The sequence below is a fragment of the Myotis daubentonii genome, chromosome 10 (genome assembly GCF_963259705.1).
Source record: "Myotis daubentonii chromosome 10, mMyoDau2.1, whole genome shotgun sequence".
Taxonomy (NCBI): domain Eukaryota; kingdom Metazoa; phylum Chordata; class Mammalia; order Chiroptera; family Vespertilionidae; genus Myotis; species Myotis daubentonii.
In genome coordinates, this window is record NC_081849.1 from 35,835,006 (window position 1) to 35,860,783 (window position 25,778).

Here is a 25,778-nt window from a genome sequence, read left to right on the forward strand (position 1 = left end):
TGGAAGAGGCTCCCGCCACCGCCGCTGCGCTTGTGAGCCCTGAGCCCAGCTCAGAGCTTCTGGCTGAATGGTGCTCCCCCTGTGGGAGCGCACTGACCACCAGGGGGCAGCTCCTGCATTGAGCATCTGCCCCCTGGTGGTCAGTGCTCATCATAGCGACAAGTTGTTACCCTGTTTGGTCGATTTGCATATTGGCCTTTTATTATATAGGACTAGGAGCCCAGTGCACAATTCAAAATCGCGCAGCGCCACCCACCCTTCAGCCTGGCCCTGCCTCCCTCTCCAGCCCTTGAAGCAGCTGTGACCACTGCTGATCAGGCCCTCCCCCAGCACAGGCATGCGGAGGCCCCTGCCACCCCTCCCCGACGCTGCACGCGCAACCTCCTGTCCAGCCAACCCAATACAGCGGCCCAGTTAATTAGCATATATATATATATATATTATGATCATTTAAAATATGTACTAAAAATGCTTATGCAGCCACTACAAACAAAAGTCAAATTATTTTGACTAAGAAGCCAATTGAGATGAAAGGAATCCTATATAATAAAAGCCTAATATGCTAAGTGTCCAGTCGACCAGTCGGCCGTTCAACCATTCAAAGCGTAATATGCTGATGATATGCTAAGGCCACTTAACCGCTCGCTATGATGTACACTGACCACTAGGGGGCAGACAGTTGACTGGTCGACCAGTCACTATGATGTGCACTGACCACCAGGGGGCAGACGCTCCGACTGGTAGGTTAGCTTGCTGCTGGGGTCCAGCTGGTCAGGACTGAGCAAGATGGGCCAGATATGCCCTGGAGCCCTCCCAAGGTCCCTCCTTGGCTGGCCAACCACCTGCGTTCCTCCTGGGCCTTGATTGTGCACTGATGGGGTCCATTGGCCTGGCCTGTGCCCTCTTGCAATCCAGGACCCCTCAGGGGCTGTCAGAGAACTAGTTTCAGCCTGATCCCTCAGGCCAGGCTGAGGGACCCCACTGGTGCATTAATTCATGCACCGGGCCTCTAGTTCATTAATCATACTCAAATAATCCAAAAGAATAATAAAAAAGAACAAATGGGGAACTAAAAAACAAACAAATAACAAGATAATAGAGTTAAACCCACTCATATCATAATCACATTACATATAAATGGTTTATATCCTGCAATTAAAAGACAGATGATCAGGTTGGATAAAAAGCAAGGTTTAAGAATATACTGCCTAAAAGAAATCAAATTTAAACATAAAGACACTACTTGGTTAAATATACAAGAATGGAAGAGGATATAACCCATTAATACTGAGCAAAATGTGGCTATATTAATATCAGAAAAATAGATTTTAGATCAAAGAATATTATTGGGGACAGAGTCACTTTATAATGATAAAGGGGTCAATTTGTCAAAAAAGCATTAGCACCCTGAATTTTTTTAAACTAATAACAGAATTAAAAAATGCTTGATGCAAAAATGTATAGAAAAGCAAGAAGAAATAGACAAATTCATATGCATAGTCAGATTTATATACTTCTCTGATTAAAAACATCAATTAACTTACCTAGTTGATATTAATAGAATATGTCATCCAACAAGGGCCAATGACATATTCTTTCCAAGTACTTATGGATTATTTATCAAAGTAGACATGTTCTGGTCCAGAAGATAATTCTAAAATCTTTTAAATGGCTCTAAGTCATACAAAATGTATTTTCTGATCACAATAGAATAAAGTTAGAAATCAATAATAGAATGATATCTGGGAAATCTCTAAATATATTAAACTAAATAGCACAATTCTATGTAACTCATGGGTCAAAGAAGAAATCAAAATAAAAACTAAAAAGCATTTTTAACTTAATGAAAAGAGACCCTATCAAAATTTATTTTATACAGCTAAGTCAGTAGAATGCAATTTACAGAAATATATATATATCAGAAAAGAAGAACTGGAATCAGTGACCTCAGCTCCATCTTTTAAAAAAAATGTTAAAAAGAGAAAATTAAACTTAAGTACACAGAAGAAAGGTAAGATCAGATATAAGATATTAGAAAGATAATAGAGAAAATTAGAGACCAAAATCTGGTTCTTTGAAAAGATCAATAAAGTTGATCAACTTTTAGCCAAAGTAAAGGGAAGAAATGAAATAATTTATCAATAACAGAACCAAGACAGGAGACATTAGTATACAGTTTACAGAATTCAAAAGAATATAAGAAAATATTATGGGCAAATTTATGCCAATATATAACAATTAAATAAAATGTTAAAATTCCTTGAAACACACAAATTACTAATGCTCCTTGAAAAAGAAATAGATAAGTGAATAGTGCTTTTTCTACTAAACAAATTGAATTTGTAAACCAAGAAAATTTCAGGCTGAACTGATAGCTTCTGTCAATGATGTAAAGATGAAGTACTACCTACAATGTTAGCAAACATCCCATTTGGGTGAATCTCTCTATTATGACTATCATCCCTGAACACATAAGAACATTTTAATAATCGGGTTTTTAAATACAGTGAATCTTTGTTCCTGTTGTTATTAAAATTATATCATGTTTGCTTTCCTGCCTGCCACTAATGAAAGGAATTTTAGGAATAAAATAGGCAGGTTTAGGGAGTTTTAGGAATAAAAAGGGTCCATTGGGGAGGAACACATAGGTGAGGGCTTGGAGATACCAGAAGGCATGCATTCACAGAGAATAGAAAGGTGCCACAGGATATGGAGAGAGGAAGACATACATTCACAGAGGATAAAGAAAAATCACAGAGTACGAGGGAAAAGGAAATATACTTTCACAGCGGATAGAGAAATGTGGACAGATGCTGAAGGGTGGGAAACATGTTCACAGGAGATTGAGGAAAGTTGCAAGATAAGGGGGAGAGCAAGAGGGGGGCACCACGTGGGTTTTGGGCTTTGAAGCTGATATTCTGCAAAAGACTGACCATTAAAAAAAGCAGAGTCATAAAATGGGGAAGGGGTCCAATTAGAAGGAAGCACGAAGGGACAAACTACAGCCTTTATAAACCTTAGAAAAAAGGGGCTTCATGGGTTACCCCTTTGGAACCCCCTCCCTATGTGGGAGTCTGTATTTGCTTCCAATAAATCTCCACCCTTTTAGTCCGTGAATTTTATTTTTCAAACTTCATGAGGCAAAAACCCTCAAGGGGGAGATCTGCTCCCCATACCCCACACTTCACTAACATCCCATTCTGATAACCAGAGGCTATGTAGGTTTTCTGTTGGGATATTATAGACTGATATAATATGGTATATTATTATAGATATTATTTTATTGGAAAAAAGTTTGGGCTAAAATATCATTGTTCAAAGATGTACTGTATGTTTCCAGTTACAGTGGGCAAAAGCAAGATTCTTGAGTGAGAGTTGGAGGATGGATTTAAGGCAGTAGCCACATTGGAACTCATACCAGTTGGTTCTTATCTGATGACCAATACCATTAATATGTGACAGCTATCTGTCCTGCAAATATTCTAGCTGGTCCAGAGTTGTGTTCATTTCCATGACGAAGGGCTCCAGTGTCTGCTGCGGGACTCCCTTACTTTCAGAATTGGAGACAACAAGAAATTACCCCAGATGCAGTCCATCTTCATGGATTCTGGCTCATGCTGTGTTGTCTTTGCTCTCCTCTATTTACATCCTTACTTCTTACATACATACTTCTTCCCCCTTCCCAGATGCCGTCTTGTGGAGTTAGAGCCCAGCATTAGGCTGTAAATATACACAAGACTCTGAACTTTACATATATAAAATTTAAAAGCCTCAGCCACTTTGAAGATAGTTTCATTGTCATCTTGGGTTCTTAGTCTCATTTCCTGAGAGGAGAAAATTTTACATATACATTCACAATGGTACCATCTATGGAAGCCTGCCTTAATCATGTCAAAGCTCACCTCTGGGTATAGGCTGTGTTATATAGCTAGAGACCTCTAGCGCCATGTTGAACAAAGTGGATTTAAAGACCACAGGCTGAATGAAACACATTACTGTTCTATTAGAAACCAATGTGCTTTGTTATCTCCCAGTCACAAATACATATAACGCTTGTGTGTATGTGGACCTAAACAAGTCATTGGCTTTAATTACCCCACAACACAAGGCAACTCTGAACTCACCTGAGAAAGGTTATTTTTAAATTATACATTTCAATGTTCCCTTTATTCCAAGTGGAAAGCCTTAGAATTAGCCCCCACAGTCTGTGATTTTTTCCATCTGAGTATTATTCCGTTGGTTTTGCACTCTATAACTGAACACAATGAAACATGCTTTCACCATTTGTGTGATTACCATGTGCAGTTCACCATGTAGATGAAAGAAGAGACCATGTCATTCATTGATGTTTCCAACCTGTCCTTGGACTCAGCATCCTTAAAGGTGGGGAAAGCACAATTCTTAGGGGCTATTGAATGAAGTCAGGAGTTTATAGGATAGTGTTTATTTTTTTATCTCATTCTCTTCCTCCACCCCACAGGGAAACCTTGAAAAGGAGAAAACTATTGTAGGCACAGAAATTAACCCACTACTTAGGACTCCTTTTGTTGTAAACCCAGCTAAAGTCAAGTTTAAAAAATAGGAATTCCTCATGGGGAGTGTGTCAGTACTTGGGTATGTATGTGTGTATGTAGGTGTAATGAAAATGGAGCTTTTGTTCTAGGAGAACAATGGGCTTTGAGTTCCTCATTCAGCTCCCCACAGCCTTGTGAATAGCCTGAAAGGTCTCAGCTGTCAGCACTACTATAGGAACATGAAATCACCAAATGGTAGTAAACACTGCAGAAAAGAATTCCTATTAAGACTAGAGAAAGGTTAAGGCGTTTGTCAACAATTTAGATAGATTCAGGTACAGCTGGAGTTTCCCTTGACTAATTACACTCCTTTCTGTCTAGTTTTATTAAAGACAGGAACAAAAGAAGCCCATCTGGAAGTCCCGGCATTTTTTACTACCTGATCTTGGTGGTAATCGCCTTAATGTCAATAATGGAAGTAGGCAAATGTCACTATTAGATTAATGAGTTTTTGATTGATTTAGATATGTCTATTATTATTACTGCTTCTAATCCTGTTTTCCTAGCTATGAATTGAGAGGCTAGATTAGATATCTCGAAGTTATTGTCTGTGCATAAAAACTGATTATTTCATCCTAATATTCACATCTTACCTATTTTAGTGCTATTACTTATTATTGCATTAATATGAACACCACATTTCATGCTATCAATGAACTAACTCTGCCATATTAGCTTTCAGATGGCTCAATACCCGAAATTATTTGGCCAGCTCTCAAAACTTTTATCTGCTTGCTTTATACTTATCAATGTTATAACAGTGAAACATGGCTGAGAGAGAACACTGGTAGCCTGAAGAAGTATAAAGGAGGGAGATGTGTTGTATTTTCAATTTTATTAAAATTCTTATTTTCTACTAGCTATAGTTTTTTATGCTCAGCCTAATATCCTTTTGGCTGTGGGCAACTTTTCATGGGTTTTACAATCTCTTCATAAAAACACTACCTATCCCATTATCACATTATATACCTCAATAGACATATAATATTTTGCTCAATTTAGAGGTGGGGAAAGAAAGAAAGGCAAGAACAGTTTTCAATATTTTGAACTTTTCATTAAAGTGCAATTTATTGAATTTTGCTCCTAGTCATACATTAACCAATATGCATGATGAAATATTTGAGACATTTTTGTTTACTGATTTCTGTAAATCTGTCATATAGGTAAGAATTTAGATAAATGGTCAATCATACTCTAATCAACTGTGTAAAGAAAGCTTAGATTCTTTTTTCTAATGATTGAACGTTCTTTCTACTGGTTGGCAAAGAAAGTTCTTGATATTTTCTGGGTTAATGAGTTTCTTTTCAGGCTAAGTAGTTAGTCTACTTATATTTTGACTCCCTACCCGAGTTGGTTTTATACAGTAATCTTTGTATTAATGACTCTCTTTAGGATAAGAGTCTGGACTTCCATGCCCTTGACTGCCACACCTCAGGATCTTGTCTCGGTGAGTGCACAGACCTATATCTGGAAGGATTGTTAGATTGTCCTCTGGATTCCAGTGATAGTAGCATTGAGTTCCTTGCAGCTGAAGACAAAGTCCTGTTTTTTACTGGCTGTTGGCCAGGGGCCTCTCTCTCAGCTCGTAAAGCTGCTCCCATGTCTTTCCATGTGGATCCCTCGGACTTCAAACCAGCAACAGTATGCCAAGTTCCTCCCATACTTCTAACTTCTCAGGTGACCCCTGTTCTGCCACCAATAGGAAAATACTCTGTTTTAAGGGCTCTTGTCTGATTAAGCCAGGCTCACTTTGATGAGCAACAACAGGGAGCCAAGCTGAGGAGGAAGTGTGGTCATAAGGAATTTTGGGTGTGTTTTTTTTTTTAATGAGAGAAAAACACAGCATGTTTCTGGGCTGATTATAATAATAATATAGGAGGGAAAATCATTATATAGGAGAGAGAATTGCTATGGCAAACTACTCAAGTGGGTGAGAGGGGAAAGCATATCATACACAATGAAGGAAAGGGCTGTAGTTGTCCATCAACACTAATAAAAGAGAAAAATGGTAATTGGCGTACGACGATACCCTTTTCATTGGCTAATCAGGGCTATATGCAAATTAACTGCCAACTAAGATTGGCAGTTAACTGCCAACAAGATGGCGGTTAATTTGCATATGTAGGCACAATGCAGGGAGGCGAAAGGGAAAGCAGGAAGAAGCCCCCTGCCACTGACAGTGATCGGAAACCCAGGGGGGAGCTAAGAGCTGGGGGGCAGGGCAAAGGCAGCCCTGGGGCCGCCTTTGCCCTGCCCCCCAGCCATGATTGGAGAATCAGGTGCCTTTTCCGCCCTGGCCAGTGATAGCAGGAAGTAGGGGTGGAGCCAGCGATGGGAGCTGGGCACGGTCGAAGCTGGCAGTCCCAGGAGCTAAGGGTCCCTTGCCTGGGCCTAAAGCGAAGCCCACGATCGCGGGGCCGCTGCAACTGCGGGTCCCCGCTGCCCGGGCCGGACGCCTAGGCCAGAGGCGTCACGCCTGGGCAAGGGGCCGATCCTGCTATTGGAGGGTGATGGGGGTCAACGCCTGAGGTCTCCCAGTATGTGAGAGGGGGCAGGCTGGGCTGAGGGACACTCCCCCTCCACACACACCCAGTGCACGAATTTCGTGCACCGGGCCCCTAGTTTACTATAAGAGGTAGGAAAGCAGAGTACATGGATACAGATAGTGGTGGTTATGGCTTCAAGTTTCACAGTGAAGTTGGAGCAAGGTCATGCCCTGAGAATGAAGATGATGGAAAAAGGAAGCAAATATGAATTAAATATAAATTAGATGAATATGTGTGGGGTTTTATTGTTCTTTTATATGTATTACACTGGAGAGCTCTTACATCTGCTCTTGATTACCTTATTCTTGCCATCTATTTATAGAATCTTGAGCCAATACATTTGTCTTCCAAGTGTTTTGCCACAAGTGCCCTTGGGTCCTGAAGCAGTATTCTATCATCGCCAGAAATCAGAGTATTCTTCATATTAGGTGCTTCATATTTGTGCTTTATTTTGGCTATGACTTCCATAATTTATTTATTTTTGTCAATGATTTTCAGTCACTTGCACTAATTGTTTCTAATATAATAGTTTTTAGATGTCTGAGTACTTTATAACTAAATTCTTAAATATTTTACATAAGGAGGCTCCAACTCTATTAATGGAAAATTAGTGTATGTACTCTAGCCACAGATCAGCATTGTGTGATAATAGTGGTTTTATGATTTGCTATCATAAAATAAAGCTGTAGGAAAATTAGCCAAGTCATCAAATTCAACCACCGTAGTACAAAGTAGGCATTTGTGCATTCAAATAAATGCTGAAATAAAAAGCCAAGTTGTTCTAATGCACATTAGATTCCTAAAAACAGACTTCAGGGAACAACTGGTTAGGCATTTAGAAACCATACAGAAATGTTATATCTATCTAGCCTCATTAAGAGAAAGACATCCTCATGTGTTATACTAACATTTCCCTGACAACATAGGCATTACACCTAAATACTTATACTATAATTTTATTGGTAAATTCAAATGCTGTTATGAAAACACCTCGAATCAATAGTTCAAATTTAGAGGTACCATTTGAGTGAAAGAGAAAATCCCTGTGTGAGTTTGGAGTTATGTGTTAAGGAAACTGCACACTATATAAAAGCTTACTAAACAAATAACATTAGGTAGAGGAAACTGAATGCCCTCCTCAGACATGAAAATGTATTTTGTTTTTATAAATAAAGAGTACATTTCTATGCTTTATCATTCTTTGCTATGATATATTTCCTTTAGTTTTTCTCTGAATCCCAAATTCACCGACATAAACAAATGTATCAACTCCGGTACCCTATCTATAATTTATACTTTGCCAGCTACATGTTGTTTTTCTTCCCTTCCCTCCCCTTTCTCTTTCTTTAGAATTGCTCTTGCTTGTAGTATGGAAAGAAATCCAGAGATAAGTAAAGCACAAATATATGTCCAGTACAATTAGAGACTCAAAGGGACTTAGACAACTCCCCCAGATAGAAGGGAGACCATTTCTAGAAGGTGATCTAAATTTAAGTCTTAGCAATTTAAGTACTTTAAAAAATGGGTAGCATATTTATTTTGCAGAAAAATAAATCCATGACACTACAAGTAATATGTCCTTATGCTCGGCAATGTTTTGCTGTGTTGTATATGAGGTGGTGATTAAGAAAGCCCAGAGGCAAGATGTGTAGGATAAATAATGCAGTCAGAAATATTTAAGCAATTTTGGATTTTCCTGAAAATATTCATTCTTTTAGTAAATATTGAGCACCTGCTGGTCAAATTGCTATTAGAAATATTTCCTTGTTCATGACATTTGGATTATTTCCTGGCATGTCTGTTAGTCAAGGTTAAGGATGAGTAGCCTGTGGTGCTCTAAGTGGAAGATTTAGAAAATGTTTCTGTGCAGGTTAAATCACAGTACGAACAACCATTTTTTTTTCCAATGGAAGAAAATGTATATTTTTAAGTATAAACAAATATATATATACACATATATATGTATATATATATCTCATATTTAAGAAAATAAATTATGACTTTGACCTACAGATTTTTTTCTTATTCATTTGTTTTCCATGATCGCTTTCAACATATCTATAAAGTATCCATTGTAATTTTTTTGCATGCCTGACTTCCTCGTCTAAGATGTTCTTGAGGGAAGACACAAGGTTTATTGATCTTGATATCTTGATGAGGCACGCTTATAGCCTTCAGCATAATATATGGGAATTATGTCAGTCTATGTCAAAGGCTGACCAGTGGATAGTAAATAGCGGGATAGATCTAAAGAGAACTGAAAAGGTTTTGAAAATTGAGCACACCTTGGAACCACAGCCTACAGAAAGCAGGTTGGAACTTAGGGCCTAAATTTAACCAACTCAATTAACTTCCAAAACAAAAATAACATCAATTTTTATCAGATTTAATTAAGACACAGAATCTTGACATAGTATCCGAAATGCCCAAAATGAGATTAAAAATAACTCGGCATAAAACAAAGCTATGAAAATCTCAACTGACATAGAGAAGACATTAGCACCTGCCAACACCAAGATGGCACAGTCAGTGGTTCTCAACCTTCTGGCCCTTTAAATACAGTTCCTCATGTTGTGACCCAACTGTAAAATTATTTTCGTTGCTACTTCATAACTGTAATGTTGCTACTGTTATGAATCGTAATGTAAATATTTGATATGCAGGATGGTCTTAGGCGACCCCTGTGAAAGGGTTGTTCGACCGCCAAATGGGTTGCGACCCACAGGTTGAGAACTGCTGGCACAGATGTTGAAATTAGCTGATACAGACATTGCAACAACTGTTGTAAAAATACTTGAAGTATTTTGTGTAGCCTGCATAGTGATAACATTTTTTGTAAATACATTTAAGTACTTGAAACACTAAAACCATAAACTCCCTTCTGACTTAATGACCAGATAGATTCATACATTTACATGACTGACTTAGTACCTCTAGTAAGCAGATCTCTTATATTTGGAATTGACTAGAATTTCTGAGTTGTGAGGCTGGTCAAACTCATATGAAGAATTTAAGAAATGTGAGGTAGTACTTTTTTTTGGGGGGGGGTATATTACTTGCATTAAATTATAGGCTGGGAATGCTAGCTATCCTGCAATCTAGGTGACACTTGCATGGCAAAGACTTGCCTCTTTCAAATAGCTCTACAGTTATCTCCACATAGGTGAAAAATTTGCTCATGTTCCTATGAGGTGGAAGTTTAACTGCATATTAAAAGTAACTATTACACATATTTTATTTATTGTTTTATATAAATTTCTAGGAGTGAAATATTGTGCAAATGGAGAAACTATTATACTGTTTTGCTCAGAACATGGCCCAAAGTTGATGACCATTTTTGTATTATGAAATCAAGGAAATAATCAACTCAAAGATTTTAAGCCACCTACACAACATGCAGACAGCACACTGTTGTAGCTTTTCATCAAGGATGATTACACATAAGTAAAAACATCTGACTATTTCATTAGGTGTTTTAATGTACTTGTGTTAAGGCATTAGCATATATATACATATATATATATATACATATATATACACACACACATATATATATACACATCAACACTAATAAAAGAGAAAAATGGTAATTGGCGTACGACGATACCCTATTCATTGGCTAATCAGGGCTATATGCAAATTAACTGCCAACTAAGATTGGCAGTTAACTGTCAACAAGATGGCGGTTAATTTGCATATGTAGGCACAATGCAGGGAGGTGAAAGGGAAAGCAGGAAGAAGCCCCCTGCCACTGATCGGAAACCCAGGGGGGAGCTAAGAGCTGGGGGGCAGGGAGAATCAGGCGCCTTTGCCGCCCTGGCCAGTGATAGCAGGAAGTAGGGGTGGAGCCAGCGATGGGAGCTGGGCACGGTTGAAGCTGGCAGTCCCGGGAGCTAGGGGTCCCTTGCCTGGGCCTAAAGCGAAGCCAACGATCGCGGGGCCGCTGCAGCTGTGGGTCCCCGCTGCCCGGGCCGATGCCTCAGTCAGAGGCACCCTGCAGGGGCAGGGGCGGAGCCCGCGCAATCACGGTACCCACTGCTGCCACTGCAGGTCCCCGCTGCCCGGGCCGGACGCCTAGGCCAGAGGCATCAGGCCTGGGCTGGGGGCAGAACCAGTAATGGGGGGAAATGAGAGTCCCCTGCCTAGGCCTGACGCCTCTGTCAGAGGCGTCAGGCCTTGGCAAGGGGCCGATCCTGCGATTAGAGGGTGATGGGGGTCAACGCCTGAGGGCTCCCAGTATGTGAGAGGGGTCAGGCTGGGCTAAGGGACACTCCCCCGCCCCCCACACACACCCAGTGCACGAATTTCGTGCACCGGGCCCCTAGTCTATATATATAAAAGCCTAATATGCAAGTGTCCCCTTGGGAGTTCGATCACTTGCTATGCCATGTGCTGACCACCAGGGGGCAGCACAGAACAAAGGAAGGCTCCAGCCAGCAGCCAGCAGCCAGAAGGCCCCAGCCAGCAGCCAGCAGCCGGAAGGCCCTGATCGCTGGCAAGGCCTAGGGACCCTACCTGTGCACAAATTTTGTGCACTGGGCCTCTAGTATATAAATAAATAATTGTAATTGTAAATCAATTTCTTTGTACTTCACTTTTGTAATATAATAAGAGCACTATCCTGAATTAAATAATTTATGATTATAGGTAGTATTTTATATCATCTGTGAGCTCATTTTAGAATAATAACTAGAGTGTTATAAAAATTTTTTAAAAATAAAGGGACCTTAGGTTTAAATAGGTTGTGAATAATGACATAGATATTCTGGTATACATTTGTTCTGTTTCCCAGGTGTCTAACAATTTTTTAGAATGATTTTAAGGGTGGGTTTGAGGTCAGCCTAAAGTATATATATCTTAATTTGCTATTGGAAAGTGGATCTAAGAATTTAAAAGCAATAAGGTCAAACCTTACTTTATTGAATAAAGAAGAGACAAATGATCTTTTAATTTTTTACAAGAAAATTACTAAACCAAACATTTACACAAAAAAACAAAGCCAATTCATTTCTCAGCAACTCATTCCAGTGGTATTACACTAAGGCTGGGTCTGCAGACAACACATATTATCATATTCATAGGTTAAATAGCAACTATATAGTCATTTCCATACAAGTTGAATGTAAAATTGGTAAAACATAACATCTTATTCAGATAAAAACGCTAAAGAAAACAAAAACAACCTCAATAAAAACTTCATACCTTATATGAAAATGAACCCAGTTTCTCTGTCTACTTTTTAATCAGAAAGTTGCTAAGAGATTCTATCTTAAATGTTTCCACACCAAAAGGAAAAGATGGTTATGGGACATGAAGAAGGTGTTAACTAACTCTATGGTGATGATAGTATTGCAATATACAAGTGTAAGAAGTCAACACTTTGTACACCTTAAACTTACACAATGTTAAATGTCAACTAGAGGCCCAGTGCACGAAATTCATGCACGGGTGGGGTCCCTAGGCCTGGCCAGTGATCAGGGCATGGCCGATTGGGGCCCCAAGGCCCCAGCAGGGTTGGGAGAGGAGGCAATGGTTGCCAGGCCAGGCGCAGAAGGAACGGATCCTGGACGCTGCCACTGCATGGTTCCCTGCCTCCCCCCCTCCTCCTTCCCTTGCCACTGTGCCCCCACCACGGTGGGCAGGCAGCAGGCTGATCAGGGCCTGCTAGCCAGGGGGAGGGACAGGCTGCAGGAAGTTGGCCGCTGGCCCTGAGGAGGGAATCAGCCCTAGGCCCCCTTGGGAAAAGGGCCACATCCACTGCCACCCACCCCTGGTTCCCCATCCCAGCCCAGGGCCTGCCCCTGATCAGGTGATTGGGGCCTGCTGTGTTGGCACCTCAGAACTGGACATTGAGTTCTTAGACTTCACAATGAGAGCACAGCCCTTTAAAGGAAAATTGCTTATTGAATTTATCACAGTTTAAAACATTTGCTCTATGAAAAGCTACCAACTACAAAAAATATTTGCAAGTCTCAGATTAAACAAAGAACCATTAGAAAATAAAAAAAAACAACTTCTTAAAACAGAACAGTTAAAAATCAAACAATCCCATTAGAAAATAGGCGAAAGATAAGAAGAGAGATTTCACCATAGAGGATTTTCAGATGGCAAATAGATAAGCACATGAAAGATGTTCAAAATCATCAGTCATTAGGAAAATGCAAATTAAAACGACAATGAGATACCACATTGGAATGCTGGAATGAAAATACACCAAATGTGGAAAGGATGCTAAGTAGCTAGACCACTCAGAACATGCTGTTGGAGATTCCAGCCATTTTGGAGACCAGCCCCATTTCCAGCCACTCTAGAAAACAGTTTGACAGATATATAGTGAAATATATACTACTCAAGGCTGAAACTAAGATGAAAGAAAAGAAGGCCTACATCAGGTTCACAATTTATGTGGACCTAAAAAATATAAAAATATAAAAAACTTAATATTGTAGTTCAATGTTTTGAATAACCAAAATTAATGTAAAAAATATGTGATGAACAAATTTCAAAAATATAAATAAAGATAATATTATATAATTTAGTAATTGTTCTCCTTGGCCTTTATCCCAGAAAAATGAAAATATATTCTCACACATGTATGCTCATAACAGCTATTGCCCCAAATTGGAAATAACTCAATTGTCCTTCAAAGTATGAATGGTTAGACATATTGTGGTACATCCATACAATGAAACACTACTCAGCAATAGAATGAAATAAACTATAGATTCCTAGTACAACATGGATGTATTGCAAGGACATTATGTTGAGTGAAGAACATTAATCACAGAAGTAAGAGCATACAGGCCAACTTCTCAAGCCTGAATTCTCAAAGCTACGAATGAAATTGAGGACATTCATAATATAGGAGATGCCATGTTTTTAATTTCCCATACAATTTTCTATGCAAACATCACTAGTGTTTTGGCCTCCCCTTGGGTTATTAGAGTATTAGTAGAACTATGTTGGAACTTATTCCTTCTGAAAGCATCTTTGTTATTGAAATTTGAGTGCATTAGGATATTTGAATATAATACAATGAAACAAAATTAAAGAAATAAGTTGCCTTAAAAAAGATGTGAATATTATGTAAATCCATTTGCATAACATTCTTAAAATATCAAAATTATAGAGATGGATAGCAGGTTGGTGGTTTCTAGGGATAGGGAAAGGAGAGTTCCTTTCTGTGATGGAACACTTCTCTCTCTATGTAAATATGCTGTAGGTATTCCTTTGGATGGTATGTTTATTTTCTTTTATGGTGCTGCATTTTTTGAGAGTTACAATAAAATGCTCTTCTATATCTGGATGGATGCACTAAATTAACGACATTTTGGTTCATAGAAAAGCATAGCCTCCTTGGAAGGCATTGTGGGCCAAGCCTAGGAGAGGAGGAATGGTTAGATTTAGTGTGATGATGAGGGGGAAGTGGCCAACATAGAAAATGAAAGAGGGAACCCAAAATCTGAAGGAATAAATATGACCAATTATATGAAAAAATACTAAATATATGGCTTGCAGAATGATGGTGATGTCTGGATTGTAAGATGAGAAATGGCATCATTAAGACATACAAAAAAGACTTGAAGAACAAGAAATGAAATATTTTAGCTTCTTTGTTAATATTATGGAGGCTACAGAGATTTTTCTCTCTTATGCTTTACCAGCATGTTAAAGGTACTTCAATCTCAGCTATAGGCATTCAAAATTTTGTTCATATTTTATGATTGCAAGAAAGGCATCTTCAGGGGAAGTAGCTTTGTCTTCAATATAAATTTTAGACAGCAGCATTAGTGGCATTAGAATTATACCCATCACAAAATTTTTCCCAAAACAACAAAAAACACACTTACAAAAGAGGGCCAATTACAGCTCTTTGTATAGTTACAACAAAGATAAATGTATTGTGCATATAATTGTATAATTTTCACAAGGATTGTAAAAGTTTCACAAATGGGATCTCATTACTCTAGCTTTCAGATGTTGGGAATTAGAGAGAACAGTGATTAGGAAATTTCTGTGTCATTCATAACAGAACAAAATGATCAAACTATGGTCTGTATGTGGGGATCAAGATATGAAAATTCACCTGGCTGGTGTGGCTCAGTGGTTGAGAGTTGTCATATGCACCAGGAGGTCACCAGTTCGCTTCTAGGCCAGGTCACATACCCTGGGTTTCTGGCTCCATCCCCAATAGAGGGTGTGTAGGAGGCAGCTCATGGATGATGTTTCTCTCTCATCAATGTTTCTATCTCTCTCTTCTTCTCCCTTCCTCTCTCTAAAATAAATAAAAACATACAATTTTTTAAAAAGTAAAGATATGAGAATTCTACAGCCAACTCTGCTAGGATCAGGAACTAGAAATACTAAAATCTATTAAGTTAAATTTTTTCCTTCCTTCAAAAACTGATAGCCTTTAAATGTTTGTTTAACCTTTATTTAGTTTAGTGCATATACAAAGACATTTTTTATTCAAAATTTTATGCTTGTTTAAATAAGGAATTTATTACTATAAATTTTCTAAACAGTTCTTTGAGAGTCATTTTAATTATGCATATTTTATATATAGCTCACTTCATTTGTCCCAGTAAAACCACCCTACACCTAGCTTTCTTTTTTTTCAGAATAACAGTTGCCCGTGAGTTACAATTTCACTGACTGGTGAGTCCTATAGTTCATACCTTCAAGTGTTACGCAATTTGCACTTTTTCAGTTGCGTAAGGTGTCATATACGGAATGCTTAGTTAACTGACATCCCATCCCAATGTATTTCACTAATGTAGGATTTCCTACTGGGTAACTACCATTCATTTAATCCTGAATTTGATTATGCTCTTTCTGCTCTTGTTTTCCTTTTTCTATATTTACCCTATGAAATTAATTGTCCTTTGGGTAGACAGAAAGAATAATGGCATGAACCTGGCCATTTGTTTTAGAAAGATAGTCACTAACCATAGATATCCCAGAAGAAAGCCATGGTCAGACCCCAAGGAGTAAACACCTGAGATATAATAGATAAACTTGAGTAGATAGCAAAGTAGTTGGCTACATAAATATATCAAACCGTTGTTATTCCTAGAGGTTCTGGAAGTTTCCAATTAGAGGTGACAGATTGTCAGCATGCATAATTCTCAAGAAACAGTAGGCGGTCTTACCTAGCCAGTTACTAAGGATGCTATATTTTCAAGGGAGATAAGACCTTGCCTTCTGAGGCATTTCATCTTTAGCTTGGAGATAAACAAAGCAATAACAAAGTAGAAAACATGTAATAATGGCATTGTCTCATTCAACATACATGTTCCGAACCATCCCATTTCACTTGGAGACCACCACTCCGAATACTTAGGTAAGATTTGAACAGAGTCCGAACCTATCAGAAAGCCTGAAGTAGTATAATTAGAAAAGGTTTAAGAAGCACCAGGGGTTGTCACCTGAATTTCTCTGAGCAATGACAAGACACTAAAACAAGCAGTAATGAAAAGACTGCCCCAGGGATTATAATTCAGTCAATTGAGAGTTTCAGCTATCTCTTTACTATTTTAAGTATTTAATGGCTACTAAACTTGAGTCACTAGTGGCTATTGTGGGCACTGGCAGGCAGTTTAGCAATGCCTCCCCAAACTCATATACTGAGAGGATTTGAGAAAGTGAGAAAAGCTAAGCTAAGGAGAGTTGTTTTAAGACTTTCTGACCAAAAAACCTATAATGGCACTTCAATGTATTATGGGTTGAGGGCATAGTTGGATAAGAACCAAAAAAAAGAAAATGTCCTAAAGACTTCTGGGATGATGAAGGCAATTATATGCCAACAAAGGCAATTATATTCCTTGAATTATATATATTCCTATATAATTATATATATACTAGAGCCTGATGCATGAAGATTTATGCAAGAATGGGCCTTCCTTTCCCTGGCTGCCAGCACTGCCTTTGCTCGGCTGGAGCCGCCTTTCCTCTGCCCAGAGGCCCAGAGCAGGTTGGGTGGTACGGAATGTCTGCATCCCGCCCTGCCCCCAGCCGCTTAGCGCCTGCATATGCAAATGAACCCACCATCTTTATTGGGTTAATTTGCATACTCACTCCTGATTGGCTGGTGGGCATCATGAAGGTACAGTCAATTTGCATCTTTTTCTCTTATTAGTGTAGATATATATGCCTTTTCTCTGTGTTTAAGGAGTGTTCAGTCATTTATAGAATTAAAAGCTGTAGGCAGTTTTATGTTTTAACAGTTTATAGCATATACTTTTTACAGCTTTCAAAACTTTCCGAAAAAAACCTTTAAAAAAACTGTAAAGGTGCCAGGCAGCTGTTAAGCAATTGCAAACATTTTAGTGATCCCTAAACATACTTTACACGAGGAAAATGTTTTTTCCTTTAGGGGAAAAATTTCAATTAAAATCAATTTTATGTCTGCATTCTCCTTGGACTTATAATATTTTAGTTGTCTTCCCTCTTATTATAAAACCTGGGTTTTTATCAGCTGAGAAAATCAGAGCATAGCAATATTTTATGCAATATTTGAATTGCTAATTAAGTGTGGGATTTATTTTAAGGTTGTGGTTTCTGAAACAGTGTAAATAGCAGCTGTGATGGTTTAAGTTGTGCATTTGAGACTCCATACTCTTAGGCAAAATGTGTAGAGTATCAAATAGCCTATCTCTATTATGGGACACTTGAATTCATTTTACAGTTCTCTCTACCCTGAGAAAAATGGACTAATGTTCTCATTCTGCTGTTATTAGCAAAACACTTCTCTCTCTCTCCCTCTCACAAATTTTTTCTCTCTCCCTTCCCTTATCTTCCCCCGCACGCCCCCCCCCCCCGATTCCATCAAGGAGGGTGGGGAACCTTTTTTCTGCCAAGGTCCATTTGGATATTTATAACATAATTTATTTAATATAATTCACTTAATATAAATTTATGTTGCTATGGAAAAGCTCCTTAATTTATTGAATTTCGAGTCTTGCCTGCAGTTGCCTTGGCAGGGCCAGACCAAATGATGGCCCTTGGGCAAGACGTTCCCACCCCTGATTTAGGGGATGATTTTGTGGAAAGAGCAATTGTGTATTCCTATTATATTCTTCAACTTTAATTCTATAGAAAATGACTGTAAAAAATTGAGAGCTATTCTCTGGGGTAAGTATAAAACTGTTTGTAATGTTATCCACATTTTAAAATGGTTACTGTTTTCCAGGAAGCAGATGAATAATCCTATAGTTACATAAAAACAAGCAATAAGTAGGGAAAATAATGGAAATTGCAGATGACATTAATTTGATTTTATGTTTGCCACTGTGTGGTCACAGGAATTTCTTAAACCCTATGAGTCTCAGTTTTGCCTTATCTACAAAACTAGGGGCCCGGTGCACGAAATTCGTGCACTGGGTGTGTGTGGGGGGGGGAGTGTCCCTCAGCCCAGCCAGCCCCCTCTCACATACTGGGAGCCCTCAGGCGTTGACCCCCATCACCTTCCAATTGCAGGATCAGCCCCTTGCCCAGGCCTGACGCCTCCGCCAGAGGTGTCAGGCTTGGACAGGGGACCCCCATCTCCCCCCGATCACTGGCTCTGGCCCCCGCCCAGGCCTGAGGCCTCTGGCCCAGGAATCATGCCTGGGCAGGGGACCCCCATCTCCCTCTGATCGCTTGCTCCACCCCCTGCCCAAGCCTGACGCCTCTGACCCAGGCTTCAGGCCTGGGCAAGGGGACCATCATATCCCCCCAATCCCCGGCTCAGCCCCCCGCCCAGGCCTGATGCCTCGGCCAGAGGAGTTGACCCTCATCACTCTCCGATCACCAATCACCGGATCGGCCCCTTGACCAGGCCTGAGGCCTCCGGCAGAGGTGTCAGGCCTGTGCAGGGGACCCCCAGCTCCCCGCGGTTGCAGGCTCCGCCCCTGCCCAGGCCTAACACCTCTGGCCTAGGCGTCCGGCTCGGGCCGCGGGGACCCGCAGCTGCAGCGGCCCCACGATCGTGGGCTCCGCTTTAGGCCCAGGCAAGGGACCCCTAGCTCCCGGGACTGTCAGCTTCGACCATGTCCAGCTCCCATCGCTGGCTCCACCCCTATTTCCTGCTATCACTGGCCAGGGCGGCAAAGGCGCCTGATTCTCCGATCATGGCTGGGGGGCAGGGCAAAGGCGGCCCCAGGGCCACCTTTGCCCAGCCCCCCAGCTCTTATCTCCCCCCTGGGTTTCCAATCACTGTCAGTGGCAGGGGGCTTCTTCCTGCTTTCCCTTTCGCCTCCCTGCATTGTGCCTACATATGCAAATTAACCGCCATCTTGTTGGCAGTTAACTGCCAATCTTAGTTGGCAGTTAACTGCCAATCTTAGTTGGCAGTTAACTGCCAATCTTAGTTGGCAGTTAATTTGCATATAGCCCTGATTAGCCAATGAAAAGGGTATCGTCGTACACCAATTACCATTTTTCTCTTTTATTAGATAGGATAGGAATAATAATGATTACAATGCAGAAGATTTTTCTAAGGATTAAATGAGATATTAAACGTGAAAATCACTTTTTAAAGCTTGTGTTAGTTACATATAAATTCCACCTGTTTTATGTTCACAACTCAGTGACTATATATGTACAGAGCTGTACAAGCATCACCACAATTTTATTTATCTTAAGTTAAATGATGGTTATGGTTGTCCGTTTTATGATGGTTCTCTGGGATTCCTGGACTTCGATTATTCAATCATACCTAATGTAGGTACAACTGAAAGGTTCCAGATCAGTTGACCTTTAGATATAGTCATGATCTGAGTAGGCTGGACCTAATCCCACAAATCCTGGGGGGGGGGGGGGGAAAGAGTTTTCTCTGACTGGAGACTGAAGAAGTTAGAGAGATTCAGAGCATGTGAAAGATTTGACAAGGGAGGTTTCTCCATTGTTGAAATGTACTGGGCTCTAAGAGCTGAGAGCAGTCCCAGCCAGCGGCCAGGAAGAAAACAGGAGCTCAGTCCCTGCTATAAACAGTTCAAATACTTTAGGGGGGAAATGTAGTGTATATGAGTAGAGGATTTGGAAATGAAGCAGGGGAGGGAAGTTAGCCAACAAAGGGTGTTAAGTCAAGTCGCCATAAGAGGGCACTAGGAGCTTCACTCCTTAGCGACACTGGGAAGAGTGAAATCAAGCTTCAGGACTATCCCACCAAAGAGAAGGCAGAGGTGTTTGTAGTACATCTACTCCAGTGATCCATTGGTTGAGGGCTGCTTCCTGAAAGTATTAATAGCCTTTCCAGGGTTTTGAAAAAGCATTATTCAGAGACATACAAATATATATTTTTTATTTTTATTTATTGACTTTGAGAGAAAGAGAAAGACATTGATTTCTTTGTTGTTTCATTTATTTATGCATTCATTGGTTGATTCTTGTATGTGCCCTGACTGAGGACCAAACCCATAACCCTAGTATATGGGGATAACGCTCTGACCGAATGAGCTACCTGGCTGGGGCCAAATATTGGCAGTAAGAAGTCATTGGGAGTACAGTGGGGGCTGAGGAGTGGTAGGTGTTGACAATTTCTACTATATCTTTATTAAAATTTTCATTTAATACTATATTACATAACTAAACCATACACTAAGGCTGGTAGGAATTACTATTTTTCTACCACTTATAATTCTTCCTTCTGGTGAGATTCACAGGTTGGGCCCATGAATGTCCTGCTTGAACATTTGACTAAAAGAAAATACCAGATTACTTTCCTCAAGAATTCATTCTGTCATCTAAAGTACTTATATTTGCAACATTTACATTTCTTTCGGATTGTTCTTGCTTCATTTCTCTCAAAATTGTAGGCTTTCTGGTTACTGAGTAGATCTAGATTTCTTCTATCTGCGTGAACCTTTAATGTCACTAATACTAACCCAAGGCTTGCTGTGCTCTTCTTTTCCCCTTCTTGTTCTTTCCCTGACCTCTGAGTAGCCTTGAGTCAACTTCACTTTACTCCCAGAGCATAAGAAGAAAGGGACACGGGGATCTTCACAGTTGTCACTGCGGGTGCTGTGGTTGGAGGTGTACAGCAGAATCTGATCAATGGTTTCCTTCTACACATGTAACTGGTTTAGTCTCAGGCATAAAAACAAAGAGTAAGTATTTTACTTACAGTCAAAATAACTGATTAAAAGAGCTATTCATTTGCATACATATGACAGATGACTATTTAAAAGAAATAATAACAGATGACTCTATTGGAAATAAGCAGTATGTATCTTAAACAAAATCCAAATTATGCAATATTCTATAGATGAATAACCTGGTTGCTTCAACAAACAGAGGAGAGAGAGTTTGGAAGATGAAGCCCTAGCATGAAAGTATAGAGCATCTTTTGCAATAGTGAAAATAAGGAAAATTAGAAACAATTTAAATTGATGTGTACATGGATAATTAAATTTTAGGCTCCTAACCAATGGAAAAATTTATAAAAATAATTAAACAAAGCTTACTCATTAAAAGATGGTTCAATCTCTAAAAACTACTTTTGACTACAAAGAGCATGTTACACAAGAAACCTTGGCAACCTCCTGCTCTTGGCTGTCCATCCATCTCACTACATTCTTGCCATCACTTTTGGATTCTTGAACTCACCATTCAAGGCCTGCCCTCAGTGTTGTATTTATGCCACCTCTCTCTACAAGACTTCACCTAATTATTCAAATGGCTCTCTTTCTGCTACTTTATTCAGACTTTGCTCCCCAGCCTAAATATTTAAGCATCGTTCACACTCTTTATTCTTTTTTTAAACAGCAATTATTACTTCCTGATAATTCTTCAGGTAGAATGTAAAGTCAAAAAGAGTCACAAACTTTGTATTGTTTTTCACTGTAAATTCAATTTTTAGATTATTGTTTGGCATATGGAAATGCCAAAAATATGGGTTGGTGAATTAAGTGAATGAATACCTAAATTATTATACCATTTGCAAAGAAAGATCATTTACATATAATTACACATGTACTAATAGCAGAGTTGTGAATGAGACTGAAAATCAAATTCATCATGGCAGAGAATGAAAGTTGACATAAGGAAGAGGTCACCTCCTAAATAATATTTTATTAATTTTAAAAATCTGAAGCAGGTTGACCAAATGTCAGGAGAGATAGCATGGGATGGTGGGTACTCTGGTGTTCATTTCGTTAGTCTGTATGTTTAGGGTGTTTGAAATATTTCAATATGAAAGTGATTAAATAAATAAAGCAATTGAGAGGAATCAGAGAATGGCTATAATAAAGTGCTGATGTTGTTTTGTGGGATTTTTCTTCTTCTTGCTTTAAATTAATCTTTTTTACTGCCTTGGGAATGAAAAAGTACATTTAGCTTTATGTGAAAGTGAGTTATAATGAAGATATGAAAATAAAAGAAAAGTGCAAAATAAAATTAAACTGTTGACCTTAATGTACCAGTAAAGCAAACTTTCTGGCAGTGGCATTTTCTTTTTTAAAGTGGAAGTTAATACTTACATGAAGAAGTAAAATAGAAGAAAAGTTTCATATCTTCTCCTCAAAATTCAAAGGGCTATTTTGTAAATTCTCGGGATGATTAATTAAGTATGGAATATAGGTAATGATACTAAATTTTAATCGAGACAGCAAGAAAATGGTACATATGGTTATATGGTTTTGCATTGCTCAAATTTCATTTAGAAATATGTATGAAAATTGCTTTAGTAGTAGAACTGACAAATATTTCTCCTGATTAAACTTCTGTTTGCCTTTCTTTTTTAAAAAAAGAAGTTTTTATTGATTTTTGAGAGAGAGAAAGGGAGAGGGGAGAGAGTAACCTGGATGTGACAGGGAAACATGGATTGGCTGCATCCTTCATGCCTCCACCAAGAATAAGCCTGAAAACTGGGCACACGCCCTTACTGGCAACCCTTCAGTGCATGAGATGACACCCAACCAACTGAGCCAACTGAGCCACACTGGCAGGGCACCTTTCTTTGTTGTTAAGCAGTGCCAAAGGCTAACAAGAACGTTTTTTTGTGTTTTTTGTTTGTTTGTTTTTTAAGTGTAGACAGTATCTCTTAATAATGAGAAACTAAAGCAAAGCAAATGTTCTCATACTTTGGAGGTACAATCGCAGCACAACATGAGTAAGGGAAAGAAGGAAAAACAATTACAGGTGCTCCTCAACTTAGGATGGAGTTACATCCCAATAAACCCATCATATATTGAATATATCTTAAGTAAAAAAAGCACTTAATACATTTAACATCCTGAACACTATAGCTTAGCCTAGCCTACCTTAAACGTGCTCAGACACTTACATGTAATTGGGCAGAAACACTAACACAATGCATACACTGTAGAGTACTGGCTGTTAACCCTGTGATCATGTGGCTGTTGCAGGGGAAGCTGCTGCTCCTTGCCAGTGCCCAGCATCAAGAGAAATAAAGAGTATCCATATCACTAGCCTGGGGAAAGCTCAAAATTCAAAATTTGAATTAGGGTTTCTACTGAATATAGTTTGTTTTCACCCCATCATAAAGTAAAAAAAAAAAATGGTAACTTGAGCCATCCTATTTTGGGTAGGGCCAGATGAATAGAGGTGATTTGGTGTGTTACCGAGACACACAGCCTTACAAGAAACAGAGCTAACTGCTCCGTCATGTAGAGTATTCCCAGAGAGGAGGGAAGAGTTTATGTCAGACACTTTCCACATCCTGACATGCATTGGTCAAATCTTGCATAAGGGATATTTACTGCTTTGTACTCCTTGGTTTTGTTACCCACCCAGCTACACAGCTGCTGGGGGAGCCAGAGGGTCTGTAGGATCCCCCTGCATCCTGGTGCTCCTGTGGCCCTGCTGCAGCCTGTGTTATGTAGGATCCCACCTGCATCCTGGTGCTTCTGGTGGCCCTGCTGCAGCCTGTGTTATGTAGGATCCCACCTGCATCCTGGTGCTTCTGGTGGCCCTGCTGCAGCCTGTGTTATGTGGGATCCCACCTGGATCCGGTGGTCCTGGTGGCCCTGCTGCAGCCTGTGTTATATAGGATCCCACCTGCATCCTGGTGCTTCTGGTGGCCCTGCTGCAGCCTGTGTTATGTAGGATCCCACCTGCATCCTGGTGCTTCTGGTGGCCCTGCTGCAGCCTGTGTTATGTAGGATCCCACCTGCATCCTGGTGCTTCTGGTGGCCCTGCTGCAGCCTGTGTTATGTAGGATCCCAGCTGGATCTGGTGGTCCTGTGGCCCTCCTGCAGCCTGTGTTATGTAGGATTCCACCTGGATCCGGTGGTCCTGGTGGCCCTGCTGCAGCCTGTGTTATATAGGATCCCACCTGGATCTGGTGCTCCTGTGGCCCTCCAGCAGCCTGTGTTATGTAGCATCCCACCTGGATCTGGTGCTCCTGTGGCCCTGCTGCAGCCTGTGTTATATAGGATCCCACCTGGATCCAGTGGTCCTGTGGCCCTGCTGCAGCCTGTGTTATGTAGGATCCCACCTGCATCCTGGTGCACCTGTGGCCCTGCTGCAGCCTGTGTTATGTAGGATCCCACCTGCATCCTGGTACTTCTGGTGGCCCTGCTGCAGCCTGTGTTATGTAGGATCCCACCTGCATACTGGTGCTTCTGGTGGCCCTGCTGCAGCCTGTGTTATGTGGGATCCCACCTGGATCCGGTGGTCCTGGTGGGCCTGCTGCAGCCTGTGTTATGTAGGATCCCACCTGCATCCTGGTGCTTCTGGTGGCCCTGCTGCAGCCTGTGTTATGTAGGATCCCACCTGCATCCTGGTGCTTCTGGTGGCCCTGCTGCAGCCTGTGTTATGTGGGATCCCACCTGGATCCAGTGGTCCTGGTGGCCCTGCTGCAGCCTGTGTTATATAGGATCCCACCTGGATCTGGTGCTCCAGTGGCCCTCCTGCAGCCTGTGTTATATAGGATCCCACCTGGATCCGGTGGTCCTGGTGGCCCTGCTGCAGCCTGTGTTATATAGGATCCCACCTGCATCCTGGTGCTTCTGGTGGCCCTGCTGCAGCCTGTGTTATGTAGGATCCCACCTGCATCCTGGTGCTTCTGGTGGCCCTGCTGCAGCCTGTGTTATGTAGGATCCCACCTGCATCCTGGTGCTTCTGGTGGCCCTGCTGCAGCCTGTGTTATATAGGATCCCACCTGCATCCTGGTGCTTCTGGTGGCCCTGCTGCAGCCTGTGTTATGTGGGATCCCACCTGGATCTGGTGGTCCTGTGGCCCTCCTGCAGCCTGTGTTATGTAGGATCCCACCTGGATCCGGAGGTCCTGGTGGCCCTCCTGCAGCCTGTGTTATATAGGATCCCACCTGGATCTGGTGCTCCTGTGACCCTCCAGCAGCCTGTGTTATGTAGGATCCCACCTGGATCTGGTGCTCCTGTGGCCCTGCTGCAGCCTGTGTTATATAGGATCCTACCTGGATCTGGTGCTCCTGTGGCCCTCCTGCAGCCTGTGTTATATAGGATCCCACCTGGATCCGGTGGTCCTGGTGGCCCTGCTGCAGCCTGTGTTATATAGGATCCCACCTGCATCCTGGTGCTTCTGGTGGCCCTGCTGCAGCCTGTGTTATGTAGGATCCCACCTGCATCCTGGTGCTTCTGGTGGCCCTGCTGCAGCCTGTGTTATGTAGGATCCCACCTGCATCCTGGTGCTTCTGGTGGCCCTGCTGCAGCCTGTGTTATGTAGGATCCCACCTGCA